Source organism: Nelumbo nucifera, chromosome 1 (genome assembly GCF_055504915.1).
Source record: "Nelumbo nucifera cultivar China Antique chromosome 1, China Antique-T2T, whole genome shotgun sequence".
NCBI classification, from domain to species: Eukaryota; Viridiplantae; Streptophyta; class Magnoliopsida; order Proteales; family Nelumbonaceae; genus Nelumbo; species Nelumbo nucifera.
In genome coordinates this window covers 41,026,755-41,045,014 of record NC_142649.1, presented here as the reverse complement: position 1 = coordinate 41,045,014, position 18,260 = coordinate 41,026,755, and the positions used below count along the sequence as shown (strand labels likewise).

The 18,260-nt window shown below is 43.6% G+C and overlaps 1 long non-coding RNA gene across 1 annotated transcript in view; it reads left to right on the top strand.

Annotated features, from left to right (window-relative positions):
• The first annotated feature begins 1,137 nt into the window (after positions 1–1,137).
• Positions 1,138–18,260, top strand: part of LOC148803175 (uncharacterized) — a 47,013-nt gene continuing 29,890 nt past the window's right edge. The window contains exon 1 of the long non-coding RNA XR_016069491.1: positions 1,138–1,324. This is a non-coding gene — a long non-coding RNA (uncharacterized LOC148803175). The remainder of the gene's footprint in view (positions 1,325–18,260) is intronic.

The following is an 18,260-nucleotide window of genomic DNA, read 5'->3' as shown; positions in this document are numbered from 1 at the left end:
ATAATTCTTATCTGGAGGTAGATACTTATCTGGAGGTAGGATTAAGATTATCTTAGTCTGTTATCTTGAGATAGGATTAGGAGAACCTAGATGGTTAGGTTTTCTTGATGGGCTTGGAAATTTACGTAGGTGTGCATGAGCCCATGGACGTCTACGTTATTACTCTTGAAGCTTGTTTTTAAATTTGGTTGGGTTTGATTTTACTCAAAAAGTTATATGGTGAACTGGGTTTTTAAATTTGGGCAAGCTGATTTTGCTTTTTTATTTTTTTCTTAAGTGGGAATTCTTAATTTGGATCTCTTGACTGGAGAAGGAAGTTACAGCTGGAATGGTGTCACCTTCTCCAAATTCCTTTCCTCATGTAGTTCCTATAGTTTCAAAAACTAGTCTACCACCTTCCTCTTCAACAGTTTCACCACCTCCCTCAGTTTCTCAACCCACTGATAGATACTACAGGTTCACCTTCACCCACAAGCCCTTCTCCTCCAAATTAAAAGAAGAAACCAAGTCTACTTTCTTACTCCCAAATTTTGTTTGGACGACAAGATAGCTGCGTATTTTCTCTCCATGGCTTTCACGTATGCATCTAAATACTCCTTGTTTTGGGTTGTAGCTACTTCACTTTAGTTACTTTAAGGTGCATTTGTTTAAATGCAAGCTTGCATAACTCATTGGATTAATTTAGTTTCCTCATTTATTTGCAGGATTTTTTTCCTATTTGTTTTATTGCTGATTGGTGTTCATTATTAGATTAGAGTGAAATTTATAGTTAAACATCTGAATTAAATGTTTATGTCTTACTTTTGTAGGTAGGGTGGTGAGGCAACAAGGGATCGATCTGTGGAAGCAGATGGAGAGGAGAAGCATATCAAAGTTCCCATTGGAATGTCTATGTTAGAAGCTGCTTTGATATGCTTCTCCTCTCCATCTTTGTCTACAAATGTCACAGATATCCTGTTATTCATCAAAAAAATGTCATAGATACCCTGCATAGAAATTAAGCCACAGGAATGAAGAAAACATTTCCTATCTTCTAAAGGACATGGGTTTCTTTGTGTAATTCCTTTCTGGATTATTTGACTAAACTCATGTGTTTTTGTCCTGGAATTGGATTTGTTATAGGATTTTACAGCACTCTGGAGTTTATCCTGACTATACCAATGAATCATCTAATCTCGGTTCGGGGAGGCCAAATGTGGAAGCTGTGACATTGCTGCTTGATAAATGGTGGGGATCTGGCATTGTCCATGCAAAAGTTTGGATGTCAGATCATAAAGATGTCTATATTGGCTCTGCTAACAATGACTGGAAATCTCTCACTCAGGTATTCACTTATACATTCAATAGAAAAATAATCTTCTATATTTGTTGAAGAAGGTATGATCTTTCTATTGGCTATACTTGTATATTGTTATCCTTTCTTTCAGAAATATAGTTTGCTTCTTGCTTTACATTTTTCATAAAAATATGAAAACAAATAAAGTGTGCAATATGGAATTTTACCAAAAAAATATTGATTATTTGTTGTTGGGTGAAAGACTATAAAATCAATGAATATTTTATTAAGATAATTTCACTGATTGTCTATGTTATAGTTGCAGAGTTTGTTATTTAAACCAATCAAATATGGTTAACCAAGTAGCTACTTGAGATACCACAGGAATGTGATACAATACTGCCAATAAATATGCTAGGCAATACTGCCATGGACAATAGTCACAATACAACATTATCCAGTGCCTCAATTTTACATTAAATATTTATTGTTGCGTCAAAGTGATGGAAAATGTCTTTCTTACTATGGAACATTGGAACCTTGAAGTAAAAATGAGGAAAGATTACATAGACATGGTTAATACTAACAAACTAACAAAAAAGAAAACTCTCAAAAAAGATCAAGGAATAAAAGTGCTCATTATGGTAATGTAGGATGGATAGACATGCAAAATAATATTCAAACAAATGTGCTTAAGGTCAAAATTCTCTATGAACATTTAAATTCTTAGCTTCTAAATCTCCTTTTTTTGATATTTCCCTTATTATCAACATATGGAATCTTTTGGCAGAGTATTGCAAGTATTTGTCTAAATTTTATAGTTACAGGAATTTCATTCATAAATGTTCTGGGAACCCCTTATTATCAACTACTTTTAGGAATAAGGCATGGATGATGATGATGACTAATTTATCACCCCTGCTTTTGGTGCTGACTTCTGTTCAAAAATTCTATTGTTTCTTTTATTCCAAATGGCTCACATAATTGCTAGGGGGTAACTGGTCAACAAAGTTTCTCTTTTTTAGACATATACGAGAGACTTCATTCTTGTAAGAGATAACTGAAAATGGGAAACGCCATTGCAGATTGAGTGCCCTGATAAAATGAAGCCAAACAATAGTACTAAACCTGCAATGCAAGAACAGATGGCTAACTGATTCTTCCTCAGCATTACAAAGCACACACAAGCTGTCTTGAACATTGAACCCCTTCCTTACTAACGTTTCTTTAGTCAAACACTTCTCCAATGTTGCTACCCATGTGAAGAATTTCACTTTTGAAGGGATAGAAGTTTCCCAAACAGCAAAAATAGGGCATTGATCCCTTAGCTCCAACTAAGCCTTTATAGAAGAATTTAACAGAAAATTCCCCTGAGGACATCCATTTCTAGCATCTTGAGTCTTGTAAATTCAGATTTGAGTCCTAATTTTGTAGTTGAGCTAAGAGGTAAGCCGTCAAATCAAGTTCTCAATAATTAAAGTGCCTTCTGGAGGAAGGAGTTCATGTGATCATGTTTCCAGACACCTCATAGGATTCAGCCACCCAGGCCATTTTGTTTTCAGCAACATTAAACAAGGTCGGAAACTTGTCCTTTATGCCAATTCACCACGGCAAGGGTCCATCCAGAACCATAACTTCCTTCTATCTCCTAGTTTGATCTTTACCTTCATTGAAACTACTAAAAGCTCTAGAAATACATTTCCACACCCCGCACCCTTAGGTTTTTTTTTTTTTTTGAAAAAGGTAAGGTAAATTTATTGATAGAATTCAGAACCATACAAAGAAACTCCCAGAAGGGAGCAAAGGCTGAGAACAGCCTCTCAGCGTACATTACATCTCAGATATACTAATAGATCTTAATTGAGACCCCAAGACCCTAGGCTGGAAGCCTTTCCACACCCCACACCCTTAGGATAATTGAGATTTTTTTGCATCCTAAGCTCCTAGCCATTACTACTTATTCCTTACTTCTCAGTTATGACCTTCCTCCAAACAATTTTGGGTTCTGTAGAGAACCTCCAAAACCATCTTCCCAAAAGTACCTTGTTAAAGAGATTTACCTTCCTGATTCCTATGCCTCCATTCAATAGTGGTTTACAAACCTGATCCCAGTTCATGAAATGATATTTGGTTGAGCCCTTCCAACCATTCCACACAGGTCTCATTTTCCACTCAATCTGTGAGGGGATCGAGTACATGGACATATAATAAGCTGGAATGCTTCCAACACATTTTTTATTAAAGTCATCTTAACTCCTTTAGAAAGATACCAAGCTTTCCAAGTGGCCAGCTTCAAGTCCATCCTCTCTAGAATTGGGTTCCAAATGGATTTTGAAGGGATAAGAGATCCATCGTATGGACGCCTAAATCTTACGGAATAAGGTGGGCGAATTTCAAAAATTTTTCTCTCCCTTTCAACTGGGAATCGAATTCCCTATTTAGAAAATCATATTTTCAAGGATCAATCTTGAACCATAAACTGAACCAGATCTGAACAAAAGCAGTGGGAGAGAATTATACCTGATACGGAGAAGTAATATCTCCCAATGGAGGTGTTCACGCCCAAGGAAGGATCCAAAGACTGCTCCCACTGAAGATGGCGCAGTGCAGGATGGAGCAGAATCAGCAGTGTTCTTCTCCAAGAACCTATTCCTTCGCAAGAAACAGTAGGATGGCACATGAGCACAGCTTCCTATCAGTCATTTCACAAAGAACTAATGTTGAGATCAAATCTTGACATCTCCCACAACTGGAGATCGAACTGGCAAGGTAGGCAGCAAGAAAGAATTCTGCAGGGTTGCTTAATTCTTTCTTCTGTGATTTTAGCTCTGAAGAGGATGTGAGTATGTATCTTCTAAAGGCTGCCGCCCCTTCCTTCTTTTGTAACTCTAAAAGATCATTTCCTAATCCAATTAGGACTTGCTGATCCAAATCATATTTGGATCAGACATCCCTTTAGGTGATAAGGATAAACCCTTATCTTATCTGTAGATTAGATCAGTCTTCTCCTAATCTCATTAGGAGGTTTCAAGATCTGAATCACATTCAGATCTGGACTCTCTGAGTGGATAGGATTAAGACCCTATCCTATCTGCTAATCCATCTCAGAATTCACCCCATAATTAACTCATTAAATTAGCCCAGTTCGAAATGGGCTTAAGGCCCATTAAGGTTATGTGCTCACTTAGTCTTCCTATCTGCTGCCCAGTTGGGCTTCCTTGTATGGCATGGGACCCAAGCATTGATCTACACATCAGCCACATGGGTTCGGCCCAGCCTTTGTTACAAGGCTTGGCCGAATACACTGTTATGGACAGTGCACCCCCTGAAACCCATCAAATGGGCTCTATGGACCCAACACTTACCCTAAGTGGTCCCAGGGCCAAGCCACCTTATAACACCCAGGAACCGTGGGCAGATGCAAGATTACCCCATCAGGTATTATCCTCAATGGTCTTACACGGAACCTCTCAGCCCATAATGATCATACACTGCCCGACAAGAGGGGACCTCTCCCTCGGCTGCAAGGAACAATGTTGCATTCTCTGCTTATATGGATCCCGGGAATTAAAACCTTTTGCAAATATTTTAGAAACCATAATATATATACTTTTATATCTCATATAAAATATACTTTGCAAAAACAAATCTCAACGATTGAAATCGGTTACCGGCAGTCTTGGTTTCCATCAGTGAGAGTGCATCCCCGATCATTACCTTTGTCCGACAAAGGGGCTGATCCTGTCACTATGATCACCCACTCAGATGAATTCTCAGACTGTCCCAACATACCCAGGTTTTGAACCCCGCTAAGGATCTCACTGATTGGTACATCAAAGACAATCCAATCCGACACCTAGTACAGCATCATAATCAAGTCTAGGGGTCGGGTATAACTTTCCAGTTTTGCCCATTAATCTCCAAGGTCCAAGGCAATACTGGAAATCTGGTCCGGTTCAAAGATTCAATGGATCCTACACTGCATGTGCCTAGGGTCTCACCCTGGCAGTTGAGACAGGCCACCCCAACCGACTTGGTGGCACATCAGTGTCAGTCTTATCAGGATAGGTCTCCCCAGACCGACCCACTGGCTATGAACATTCTAAACTAACACGAGTCTCATTAAGTGTCCAGTTTAAGGGTATTACACAGAAACATACCAAGGGAACATGAATCAAATATGTACTTTTATTCATTTACAATAAACTCATAATGTACATCATTCTGATTGAAGCTAAGGGCATACAAAACTGTCTAACAGCTTTTGATGTACACAGTCCCTAAGGGAAAACCCAAATATTTTAAGGCAAATATCCTAATTTGCAACCCAAATATCAGCCAACTCATGCACAATTTCGGCGTAAGGTGAAAGAAGGCGTAAGGTGAAAAACAAGGCTAATCGGGTAATTTTGCATAGTTTCGGCGCCGTGCAGTAATCTGGGCTTAAATATCCTATCCGAACTCCGATTGAGATGATTCAAGATGCATTGAAAAGATAAGGAAAGAATATACAACTTTCATGTTTTGAGTTTTGATAGATTCGGACTGCATCAAGGTCCAAATCGAGCCCGAAATCTAAGCCAATTCGTAGAGAAGCCCAGTTCGCAGAGAAGTCTTGAAGCATCCCAATTCGTTGAAGAAACCCAATACGAACGCAAGAATAAGAAACATCAAAGAGTCCTATCAGATTCAATTTTCTATTGTATTTCTAAAAGGATAAAAGAGATTAAGATTTTCAGTTAGGAGATAGGAGTAGATTAGATCTAATCTAGGCATTATCTATTAGAGAACTAAACTCCCAATGAAGAAAGAACTCCTTAGAGGAGTAGGAGACAGCTCCCTCCTAAGTCTATATAAAGGGGGCGGACTAGCATCCAAGGCCCTACTTAACCCTAGAGAGAAGGAAGCAGATTGGGAGCAGCCGAACCTCTCTTCTCTTCTCTTCTCTTCTCTCCGCCCCTCTTCTTCATTCTCTGATTTTCTTGGAGTTTTCACCATGACCATGCGTGGCTAAACTCTTGTACTTGGTCGAAGGAAGCAGAAGCCTCAGAATTCCACCAAACTGTGAGATCTAATTTGGTTTTTATTGTTTAATTCATGCTTTGGATATCGAATGTTATTTTATGTTTATATCTATGATTGTTTCGTTTGATTGCTAGGAAGGCCTATTAGTTTATTATTCGTTACAATCTATTGCTAGATTAGATATCAAATCCGTAATTGTGTGATCTCTCTAATCTGCGAAGCAACTAGGGTTTAATGATTTGCTGCGTCAGAAATTGTTAGATCCTAGGAAGAACAGTCAACTAAATTAAATGCAACCGCTTGTGCATGTGTTGTTTAGCTTCACCAATCTCTAATGTTTAATGTTATTGCTGGATTAAATCTTTAATGCTTGTTTAGGGGTTGTTCAGTAGTAAGGGTTAAGAGGATCGTTTGTTTTCCGATTAACTGATAGTAGGAAGATGTAGGAAATTAATTCCTACGATGAATATTCAAAGTCTGAATTTATTTATCTTTGCATCAATGAGCAGTAGTGTAATTCTGATGGTGGATGCTATCCTAGACCAAGATTTGTTCCTTGATTAATTTCAGCACTCGAAGTTAACTAAATTCTCATTTAAATTGCGTTCTTTATTAATTTTGATTTTCCTTATTTTAAATCTGTTTTTTGTTACATACACCCCCCTCCATCTTTGATTCACATAGCACATAATTTGGGTTAGATACTCTCTGTGGGAACGATCCCTACTTGCACTACTACATTCCATCTTTACAAGTAGAGGTTTATTTTTGGGTGCCTACGACAACACGCCACTGCTCAATCCGAGGTGGTGCACGAACTGAGGAGAGCAACCAGATATTCCTTGTTGACAGGGCAAGACTGAGCTACAAGGACGAGGCCGTGATTCAAGACCTATGATCAAGAAAGAAGTCAGAGAATCGAGGAATTATCCCCGAGTAAGTACTCTGACGCTCAAGTCAGTAAGAGGTGATGGGTGGTCGAGCTGAGCTATGAGGATGCTGGTCTGAGTTAAGTAGTAGTACGGGTCTCAAAAGTTAGATCCCTTACCTCGAGCATTGAGTACCTTTTTATAGCCGAAGATCCGTGTCTTGGTTGGATTGGGCTTTTGGGGTTGTCGGGATGAGGTTAACCACCGAGGTATTCGGGATAGAGTCTCATTCCCCAGCAGAGTCGTCTTTCCTCATTCCTCCTTATTTGTAGTTGTGCTCATCCATTTGACGTGGCTGGAAGGATAAAATGGGGGGCCACAGTAATAGCATAGCTCGGTCGAGCTAGGCCGATGTGGTAGGCCCACGTGGTCGAGCTATGCCAACATGGCCGAGCTGTGCCAATGTGGCCGAGCTAGGATGACATGGTAGGGCGATAGCTGGGAGGCCACGTGTGCGAGCCAGCTCAGCCATGACCCGAACACCACTCCCCCAGTTCTAAAGTTGAGGAATGAAGTAGTACAATTCGTTCTTTGGCTAAAGAACTTCAAGTTGATGTCTGGATGGGCGTCTGGCCCCTTTGGTGTTCCTTGGAGCCTGTCGGAATCTTGAGAACCGGGCAAGATGGAAAATGGCCAAGGAATCTTCCCATTGTCGGCTGCAGAACTCTAGGAGCTTTAACTTTGGAATCTGAACACCATTTCCCCAGTTCTGTAGCCGAGGATGGGGAGTGCTTGGCCCGAAGTGTTGCGCAGTTGCGTAACTCGGTAGAGAGCCGAGGTCTTGAACTGAGCTTCCAAGTCTATCTTGGTGGAGTCGAGGAATGGCTCTCATCCCAAGTGGAAGTCGAGCTTCTATGCCGTGGTGATGCTCGGCCAGGGTGCGCCGAGCTTTGGAGTTGGGTCCGTATTTCAGAGTTGGGGCTTGTGTAATGCTCAGCTATGATGTATCGAGCTTCCGAAGTCAAGGCTTAGCTTGGCCGTATGTCGAGGAAAGGCCTTTTGCAGCCGGTCGGAGGCCGAGCTCCAGAATTGAGGTTGTGATGCTTGGCCATGGGGCGCCGAGCTGCGGAGACGGGTTCCTTTGGGGTTGCCGAGCTATGAAACTGAGGTTGTTTGCATTTCCTCTGTGCCAAGTCAGTCGTTGCCAAGGAGTCTTCCGCTCATCGGCTGTAGAACTTAAATGAGAATCGAAATTTCAGTTCCCGAACCACTCCCCTAGTTTTGAGTGGGGGGGTGCTCGGCCAGGCTACTGTGCGGCCTTGTAGTCTTAAGTGGCCTAGCCGAGGATCTACGTCGTAGGATAGGGGGGACCCCCTATCCTTAGTATTACTTGCAAGAAGGTGTTCGGCACTCGCTGCTCAGAAGGTTGTTCGGCAGATAGCTCGACAACCAGGACGGTGGATAGCTCGGTGACCTTCGCTCCTCAGTTCTTGTAAATTGCCCAGTATGTCCTTTTCATCTTGTCGGTCCTCTTTCTCTTCCAGGTCCTCCAGTAGTTTTGGTTCCAGCTCTTCTCACGACTCGAACTACAAGCTTGAGCTGAGAGATTTTGTGCCTGCCGAAGTTGAGGAGGCTAACGCTGGTCCCTCCGGGATGGAGGCGGAGCTTCCTCTACGGGCAAGTTGTCGGTTTGGCACCACACCCTGCATCTTGACACCCGGGGATATGGCTTGGATCCAAGCTATGTACACCATTCCCGCGGAATACCAAATGAGGTGTCCACTTCCCGGGGAGATGGCCACTGATGCTCAACCCGGTGAGCATTTATGAGCATAGCTTGGAGGCTGGGCTGAGGTTCCTGTTGAGAAAGGGGTTCGCCGAGGTGCTAAACTGGTACAGGGTGTTGCTAGTGCAGCTAATGCCGAACTCCTTTAGGTTCTTGCTTGGCCTTATGTCCTATTGTGTCGTCCGCAATATCGAGTTGATCCTAGAGATGTTGAACTTTATGCTCCAGCTGAAACACCACCAACAGGGGTACTATTACTTCTCCGCTTGGTGGAATATTCGATCGTTGGTTGGGGCCCCTTCCTCCATGAAGCACTGGAAGGAGTTGTTCTTCTTCATGCGCATTCCCAAGGGTCCCCTTTTCCTGCCGAGCTGTGGGAGTCAAGGACGACTCTGTCATAGCCCCAATGGTCAGCGCTCACTTGGGAGGAGAGGTCGGCCCTGAGCATGATGCATGAAATCGACGTTATCGCGTACACATGCTCAGAGATGCTGATGCTCGCCAGGCTGATGGAGAGGGTGACTGGTCTAGTTCCTTTACTTATTCGTTTGTCGAGTTAAATTTATCTTTCCTGCCTTTTACTTACCTTGGGTATCCTGTGTTGTAGGTATAAGTATGGCCAGCGAGGAAGAAATTGTTCATCGAATGATGACACTTCGACAAAGGTAGGAGCGATCCGGTGTGTAACAGGAAGCTTGTCTCGAGACAGGAGAGAGGCCACATTCTGTGGACAGGACGACTCATCGACAAAGGAGAGACCGGCAGCGGGAGGCTGAGGAGGACGACGTTGTCATGGTCGACCCTGAAGGGGTTTGTCGTCTCGCATCGATAACTAAGACAGGTAGCAGCTCGAGTATGCACATGCCTGGGGTTTTCGAGCAGTTACTGCGAGGAATCATGACAATGTCAATAGCTCGGGAATCAATCGGGGTCGGTAGCGGTGCCCTGGAGTGTGCGCTGCTATGGACTGTGGCCCAGGTAAGTCCCCTTTTCTTATTTCTTGTGTTTCGTTCTCTCTATTGGTATACTTATTGTTTTTGTCTGCAAAATGCTTGTGCGATGGTCGCGCTGGTTGATCGTCTTTGAGACCTCCGATCATCGTATGAATGGGAACACTCCGAGTATCTACGGCAAAAAGCCCAGTTGGCCGAGCTGAAGGACGCCAGGGAGAGATCGGCCTCCCTTGAGAGGGAGGTGGCCAAGCTAGAGGTATAGTTGTCTGAGCAGGCCAGCCTTGTCCAGGAGCTGAAGCGAGAGATCACCGAGCTTAAGGCAGAGCGAGAAAGATTGAGGCAGGAGGCTGCCGAGGAAGCATTCAACTAGTACAAGGCATCGGAGGAGATGCATCTGCAAATGGACGAATACGCTGAAGCTTTCTTTGTGGCTGGGTTCAACCTATTTCACCGAAGGATCCTTCGTCACCATCTAGAGTTGGCCAATGAGTTGCAGGGCTAGGGTGCTTTCGATCCGGATTCTCTGCAAGGATCCGCCGAGGGAGCTGATGTTGAGGTCGAAGCCATAGATGGTGATGCTGACTCTGCTGCCGAGGATTGAGCAGCTACCATCTCTCTTTTTTATTTTGCGCTCGGTATGTCGAGCCTTAAGCAATGTAATGAACGATTTTGAGTTGAATATTTAGTGTTTCTTTTGTCCTCCCATAGGTTGCTATCCTAGTGCCTTTTTCTTTTCCCAGTCGAGGCATGTCTGGCGGGGCTATTGTGTGTGATGGACTGGGCTATGCCTCATCATCTTATTGTACAATTTTCTGTTGGCCTTATTGTACCATTTTCTATTGGTACGGCACAGGCTGGGGTAGGTTATGTCTTGGGAGACTTCTTTGTATTTCTACGATTTTAGTTCGTTGGTCGAGGCATAGCCGACCGAGGTGTAGTTGCCCGAGATCTTTCGGTTCCCGAGTTCTCAGCCATGAGATGCTCAGTTTCTGGTCTCAGGAGCCTTTGAGGCCCTTCTAGGGCTAGCCGTTTCCCAGCTAGCTCATCCGTTAAGTCGGCGGTTGTGTGGAGTTCCTTGACCGCCCTCAGGCCTTGGTGGGCGGGGGTGTTCTTCCTCCACGTTTAGGCTCAGTCATTGTCAGCTGAGTCGGGTAGTTTAGATGGTGATACACTTCTGAGCTGGGTGTAATGGGCTCAGTCGTTCGGGGATCAACATAGTCAATTCGGTTAGGAGTGTGACTCAGCATGTGTATGTGCGGTGTGTGCGGTGGGCGTGTGTGCGTCTTGGGGTTAGAGTTGTAGCTTAAAAGAAAGGAAACTCTTATTGCTTGCAAGTCTACTAGTAGTACATCCTATGATTTCCCGAGTACCAACTCCTCAATATTGGTCGGCCATCCAAGTCTTCGAGCCTGTAGGTGCTTAGGCCAAGGACCTTGGTGACTTTATACGATGCTTCCCAGTTTGGTCCAAGAATTCCTTCTTCGAGTGCGGGTACTATGACTTTGCAGAGGATGAGGTCGCTAGTCTTGAATTCGCGTCTTCTAACTTTAGTGTCGTAGTACTTCGCCATCCTTTGCTACTGTGCAACTATCCTGACATATGCTCAGTCTCGGGCTTCTTTTATCAGGTCTAACTCTATGCAGAGGTCCTCGTTGTTCTAGTCCTCATCAAAGAGCTCAGTACGGAGGGTTGGGGAGCCAATCTCTATACGAACCATAGCCTCGGCTCCATAGGTCAGGCTAAAGGGAGTCTCACCGGTGGCTGCCCATGGAGTAGTCCTGTATGCCCAAAGTACGCTTGGCAGTTCCTCGGCCCACCTCCCCTTGGATTGGTCCAGCCGAGTCTTCTGGCCGTGTTGCAAGGTTCAGTTGGTCACCTCGGTCTGCCCATTGCTCTGGGATCGGTGTACAGCCGTGGTCCGATGGTCGATTTTTAGGTCGTAGCAGAGGGCTTTGAACTCTCAGTCGGTAAACTGTATCCCATTATTTGTGATGAGGATGCGTGGAATACAGAATTGGCAGACAATACTTTGCCAGAAAAAGTTATGGGCCTTATGCGCACTAAAGCGTGCTAGAGCTTCGGCTTCTACCCATTTGGTGAAGTAATCCACCGCCACCAAGAAGAACTTCTTCTGAGCAACATGTTAGACAGTGTATGCCCTTAGCTCCAATCAGAATGATGTACCTTATGACATTTAATGTAAATGAATAAAGTACATATTTGATTCATGTTATTATGGTGTGTTTCTGTGTAATACCCTTAAACTGGACACATATGAGACTCGTGTTAGTTTAAATCTTCACAACCGTTGGATAGATCTAGGGAGATTTATCCTGCCAAGGCTAAAATTGATGTGCCGTCAAGTTGGTTGGGGTGGCACGTCTCAGCTGCCAGGGTGAGACTTGAGGTACATGCAGTGTGGGTTTTCTTGATGAAGGGATGAAATATCCATCGTATGGACGCCCGAATCTTGCAGAAAAGAATGGGCGAATTTCAAAAATTTCTCTCCATCCTACTGGGAATCGTATTCCCTATTTTAGAAAAATCATATTTTTCAAGGATCAATCTTGAACCAAGAACCGAACCAGACCAGAACAAAAGCAGTAGGAGAGGGATATACCTGATACGGAGAAATAATATCTCCCAATGGAGGTGTTCACGCCCAAGGAAGGAACCAAAGACTGCTCCCACTGAAGATGGCGTAGTGCAGGATGGAGCAGAATCAGCAGCGTTCTTCAAAAGAACCAAATCCTTCACAAGAATCAGCTGGACGACACGTGAGCACTACTTCCAATCAGCCCTTTCACAAAGGACTGATATCAAGATCCAATCTTGATCACTCCCACTGTGAATAGGAGATCGAACTGGCAGATATGGTGGCGGCAGGAAGGAGGCGGCAAGAAAGAATTTTCGCAAAGGTGCAGAATTCTTTCTTCTGTGATTTCAGCTCTGAAGAGGATGTGAATACGAATCTCATCTAAAAGTTGTCGCCCCCTCCTCCTTTTATAAGCTTAAAGGGATCAACTCCTAATCCAATTAGGAGTTGCTGATCCAAATCATATTTGAATCAGAATTCCCTTTAAGTGATAAGGGTAAGCCCTTATCTTATCTACGGATTAGATCAGCCCCCTCCTAATCCTATTAGGAGGTTTCCAAATCTGAATCACATTCAGATCTGGACTCTCTGAGTGGATAGGGTTAACACCCAATCCTATCTACTAATCTAATCTCAGAATTCGCCCCTCATTTAACTAATCAAATCAGCCCAGTTTGAAATGGGCTTTAGGCCCAATAAGGTTATGTGCTCACTTAGCCATCCAAACTGTTGCCCAGTTGGGCTTCCTTGTATGGCGTGGGACCCAAACATTGATCTACACATCAGCACATGGGTTCAGCCCAGCCTTTGTTACAAGACCTGGCCGAATACACCGTTATGGACAGTGCACCTCCTGAAACCCATCACATGGGCTCTATGGGCCCAACACTTACCCTAAGTGGGCCCTGGGCCAAGCCTCCTTGTAACACCCAGGGAGTGTGGGCAGATGCAAGATTAGCCCATTAGGTATTATCCTCAATGGCCTTACACTTAACCTCTCAACCCATAATGATCAAACACTGCCCGACAAGAGAGGACCTCTCCCTCGGCTGCAAGGAACAATGCTGCACTCTCTACTCACATGGATCCCGAGAATTAAAACCTTTTTGCAAACGTTTGGAAACCATAATATATATACTTTTATATCTCATATAAAATATATTTTGCAAAACAAATCTCAACGATTGAAATTGGTTGCTGGCAGTCTTGGTTTCCATCAGAGAGAGTGCATCCCCGATCATTACCTTTGTCCGACAAAGGGGCTGATCCTGTCACTATGATCACCCACTCAGATGAATTCTTAGACTGTCCCAACATACCCAGGTTTTAACCCCCGCTAAGGATCTCACTGATTGGCATATCGAAGACATCCCAATCTGACACCTAGTGCAGTATCATAATCGAGTCTAGAGGTCAAGTGTAACTTTCCAGTTTTGCCCATCAATCTCCAAGGTCCAGGGCAATACTGGAAATCTGGTCCGGTTCTAATATTCAATTAATCCTACACTGCATGTGCCTTGGGTCTCACGCTAGTGGCTGAGACAGGCCACCCCAACATTTGGCAGCACACCAGTGTCAACCTTGGCAGGATAAATCTCCCCAGACTTATCCAACGGATGTGAACATTCTAAACTAACACGAGTCTCATAAGTGTCCAGTTTAAAGGTATTACACAGAAACACACCATAGGAATATGAATCAAATATGTACTTTATTCATTTACATTAAACTCATAATGTACATAATTCTGATTGGAGCTAAGGGCATACAACTGTCCAACAGCTCCCACTTGCACTTAGGTCCAATCTAGTACAAACCGAAGTCCCATATTTTCCACGTGTTTCTCAAACACTTTTTGTGTCTGTGGCTTAGTCAAATGGTCTGCTACATTCTCCGCTGACGCTACCTTCTGAATCAGGACGTCCCCTCTACTAACAATCTCCCGTAGTACATGGTACTTCCTCTCGATGTGCTTCGACTTCGAGTGGGCTCGTGGCTCCTTAGCCTAAGCAATCGCTCCATTGTTGTCACACAACAACGGGATTGGTGATGTGCTGGATAGAACTACTCCCAATTCGTGAATGAACTTCTTCATCCACACGGCTTCCTTGGGAGCTTAACTTGCGGCAATGTATTCGGCTTCGGTTGTGGAGTCTGTCGTGGACCCCTGTTTGTTGCTTTTCCAGCAAACAACACATGATCCTATCGTGAAAACATACCTAGATATAGACTTTCTATCACCTGGATCCGAATGGAAATCGGCATCAGTATACCCCTGGATCTGTAGTGAGCTACCATCGAATACCAGACAAAACTCTTTTGTCCTTTAAAGGTACTTAAGTATGTTTTCCATAGCAGTCCAGTGCTCCTGCCCGGGGTTGGCCTGAAATTTGCTTACCATACTCACTGCCTGAGCAATGTCAGGACGAGTGCACAGCATGGCATACATGATGCTCCCTACGGCTAAGGCATAGGTAACATCCTTCATGCCCTCAATCTCCTCAGAGGTCTTGGGAGACATCTTCTTGGAGAGAGTGACTCCATGCCTGAAAGGAACATTTCCTTTCTTGGAGTTCTCCATGCTGTATCTCTTGACAATTTTGTCAATGTAAGCAGATTGGGATAATCCTATTATCCACTTTGATCTATCTCTATAGAGTCGCAGACCCAGTATATAGGAGGCTTCTCCAAGATCTTTCATGGAGAATTGCTATGAAAGCCATACTTTCACCGTAGTCAACATTCCTACATCATTCCCAATGAGTAGAATGTCGTCTACATACAGAACCAAGAAGGTAACCTTGTCCCCACTGGTCTTCCTGTATACACAAGGTTCATCCGGATTCTGCTCAAAGTCAAATGTTTTGACAGTAGAGTCAAATCGAGTGTTCCAACTCCTAGAAGCTTGCTTAGATCCATATATGGATCTATTTAGTTTACATACCATGTGTTCCTGACCCGCAGCTATGAAGCCTTGCGGCTGTTGCATAAGATATCTTTAGTAAGATCTTCATTCAGGAATGCAGTTTTGACATCCATTTGCCAAATCTTGTAGTCATGGTATGCTGCTACAGCTAGTAGGATCCTAATGGATTTAAGCAAGGCCACAGGTGAAAAGGTTTCCTCATAATCGATGCCCTCTTTCTAAGTGTACCCTTTTGCCACCAGATGAGCTTTGTAGGTCTCAACCCTGCCATCGGGGCCCTTCTTCCTCTTATAGATCCATTTGCAACCAATTGCTTTTACCCTGGGGGGCGGATTCACTAGAGTCCAGACTCCATTGGTTTCCATTGAGTCCATCTCAGCTTTCATGGAATCTACCCACTTAAGGGAGTCTATGTCCAACATAGCTTTCGCATAAGTCACGGGATCCTCCTCACTAGTCAAGGCTTCCACTAGGTAACTATCCTGGTCATAACCAAAACGAACTGGTGGCCAGGATACCCGGGTAGATCTTCTAGGTTGCTCACTACCTAGAACTTGTGGGATACCTCCCACTACATCCGTGCTCTCCTCATCAAGAACAATTTCTTGACGATGATTGTTCAGGATGTAATCATTTTCCAAGAATTGTGCATTTCGACTGTAGAACACCTTCTGCTCACTTGGGTCATAGAATAGGTAACCTACAGAGCCTTTTGGGTAGCCTACAAATAGGCAACAACTGGTCTTGGATTCCAATTTGTCCAGACTTGTTCTTTTAACGTGTGCCGGACAACCCCAAATCTTCAAGTGTCACACACTTGGTTTCTTTTTGGTCCAAAGCTCATAGGGAGTCTTCGGAACTGATTTGGTTGGAACCCAGTTCAGCACGTATATCGCAGTTTCCAATGCGTATCCCCAAAAGGATGTGGGTAACTCTGAATGGACGAGAAGTGACTGGACCATATCCAAAAAGGTCCCATTCCTCCTCTCTGAAACACCGTTAAGTTGTGGTGTGGTAGGAGGAGCCAACTGTGATACTATCCCATTCACCTTCAAGTAGTCCCTGAATTAATCAGAGAGATACTCGCCACCTCGATCTGATCAAAGGGACTTAATTTTTCTCCCTAACTGTTTTTCGACCTCTTGTCTGAACTCTTTGAACTTTTCAAAGGATTCAAACTTATGTCTCATTAGGTAAACATAACCATACTGAGAATAATCATCGGTAAATGTAATAAAGTACACATGCTGGTTACGGGTCCTAACACTCAGGGGACCACATACATCAGTATGTATAAGGTCAAGCGTGCCTGTACATCTTTCAAGCTTACCGTTAAATGGCCTCTTTGTCATCTTACTCTGAAGGCAAGGCTCACAAGTGGGAAGATCTTTTACAGTTAGAAAATCCAAAGGACCATCCTTTACCAGTCTTGTGATTCGGTCAATACCAATATGGCCAAGTCGGTAATGCCACAGGCACGTAGGATTAACTGTATCACGTACTCTTTTCTTGGGGATATCAGCCGACGTAGTTTTGGCTATGTTAGTTTCTAGAGAAGGATGTAGAACATAAAGACCGTTCTCCAATTCCCCGTATGCGATGAATTTATTGTTTCTTTTAATAGTAATCGTATTATTGAAAAAGACAGAATATCCATCCGCACACAGTTTTGAGACAAAAATCAGATTTCTTCTTAAATTTTTCACAAAAAGACGATCTTTAAGTATAATGGATCCTTCTCTAAAAAGTAACTCAACAGTTCCTATCGCCGTAGCTGCAATACTTGCAGATGAAGGGATGAGAGATCCATCGTATGGACGCCCAGATCTTGCGGAATAAGGGGGCGAATTTCAAAAATTTTTCTCTCCCTTCAACTAGGAATCGCATTCCCTATTTTAGAAAAACATATTTTTCAATGATCAATCTTGAACCATGAACCAAACCAGATCTGAACCAAAAGGAGTAGGAGGGAGGATGTACCTGATACGGAGAAACAGTATCTCCCAATGGAGGTGTTCACGCCCAAGGAAGGATCCAAAATCTGCTCCCACTGAAGATGGCGCAATGCAGGATGGAGCAGAATCAGCAATGTTCTTCCAAAAGAACTTGACCCTTCGCAAGAATACACTGGATGGCTTGTGAGTACAGCTCCAATCAATCTTTTTCCCGAAAGATTGGTATCAAGATCAGATCTTGATTTCTCCCAAGAACTGGAGATCGAACTGAAGGTAATGGCGGTGGCAGTAAGGAGGCGGCAAGAGAGTATTCGCAAGGTGCAGGATTCTCTGTTCTTGTGATTTCAGCACTCAAGAGGATTTTTTATTATGTTTCTTCTAAAAGCTGCCGCCCCCTCCTTCTTTGTTAACCTAAAAGATCAGCTCCTAATCTAATTAGGAGTTGCTTATCCAAATCAAATTTGGATCAGCCCTATCTTTAGGTGATAAGGATAAACCATTATCTTATCTGCAGATTAGATTAGCTTTCTCCTAATATTATTAGGAGGTTTCTAGATCTGAATCACATTTAGATCTAGACTCTCTGAGTGGATAGGGTCAAGACCCTATCCTATCTGCTAATCCATCTCAGAATTCGCCCCATGATTAACTAATCAAATAGCCCAGTTCGAAATGGGCTTTAGGCCCATTAAGCTTATGTACTCACTTAACCTTCCTAACTGCTGCCCAGTTGGGCTTCCTTGTATGGTGTAGAACCCAAACATTGATCTACACATCAGCCACATGGGTTCAGCCCAGCCTTTGTTACAAGGCCTGGCCGATTACACTGTTATGGACAGTGCACCCCCTAAAACCCATCTTATGGGCTCTATGG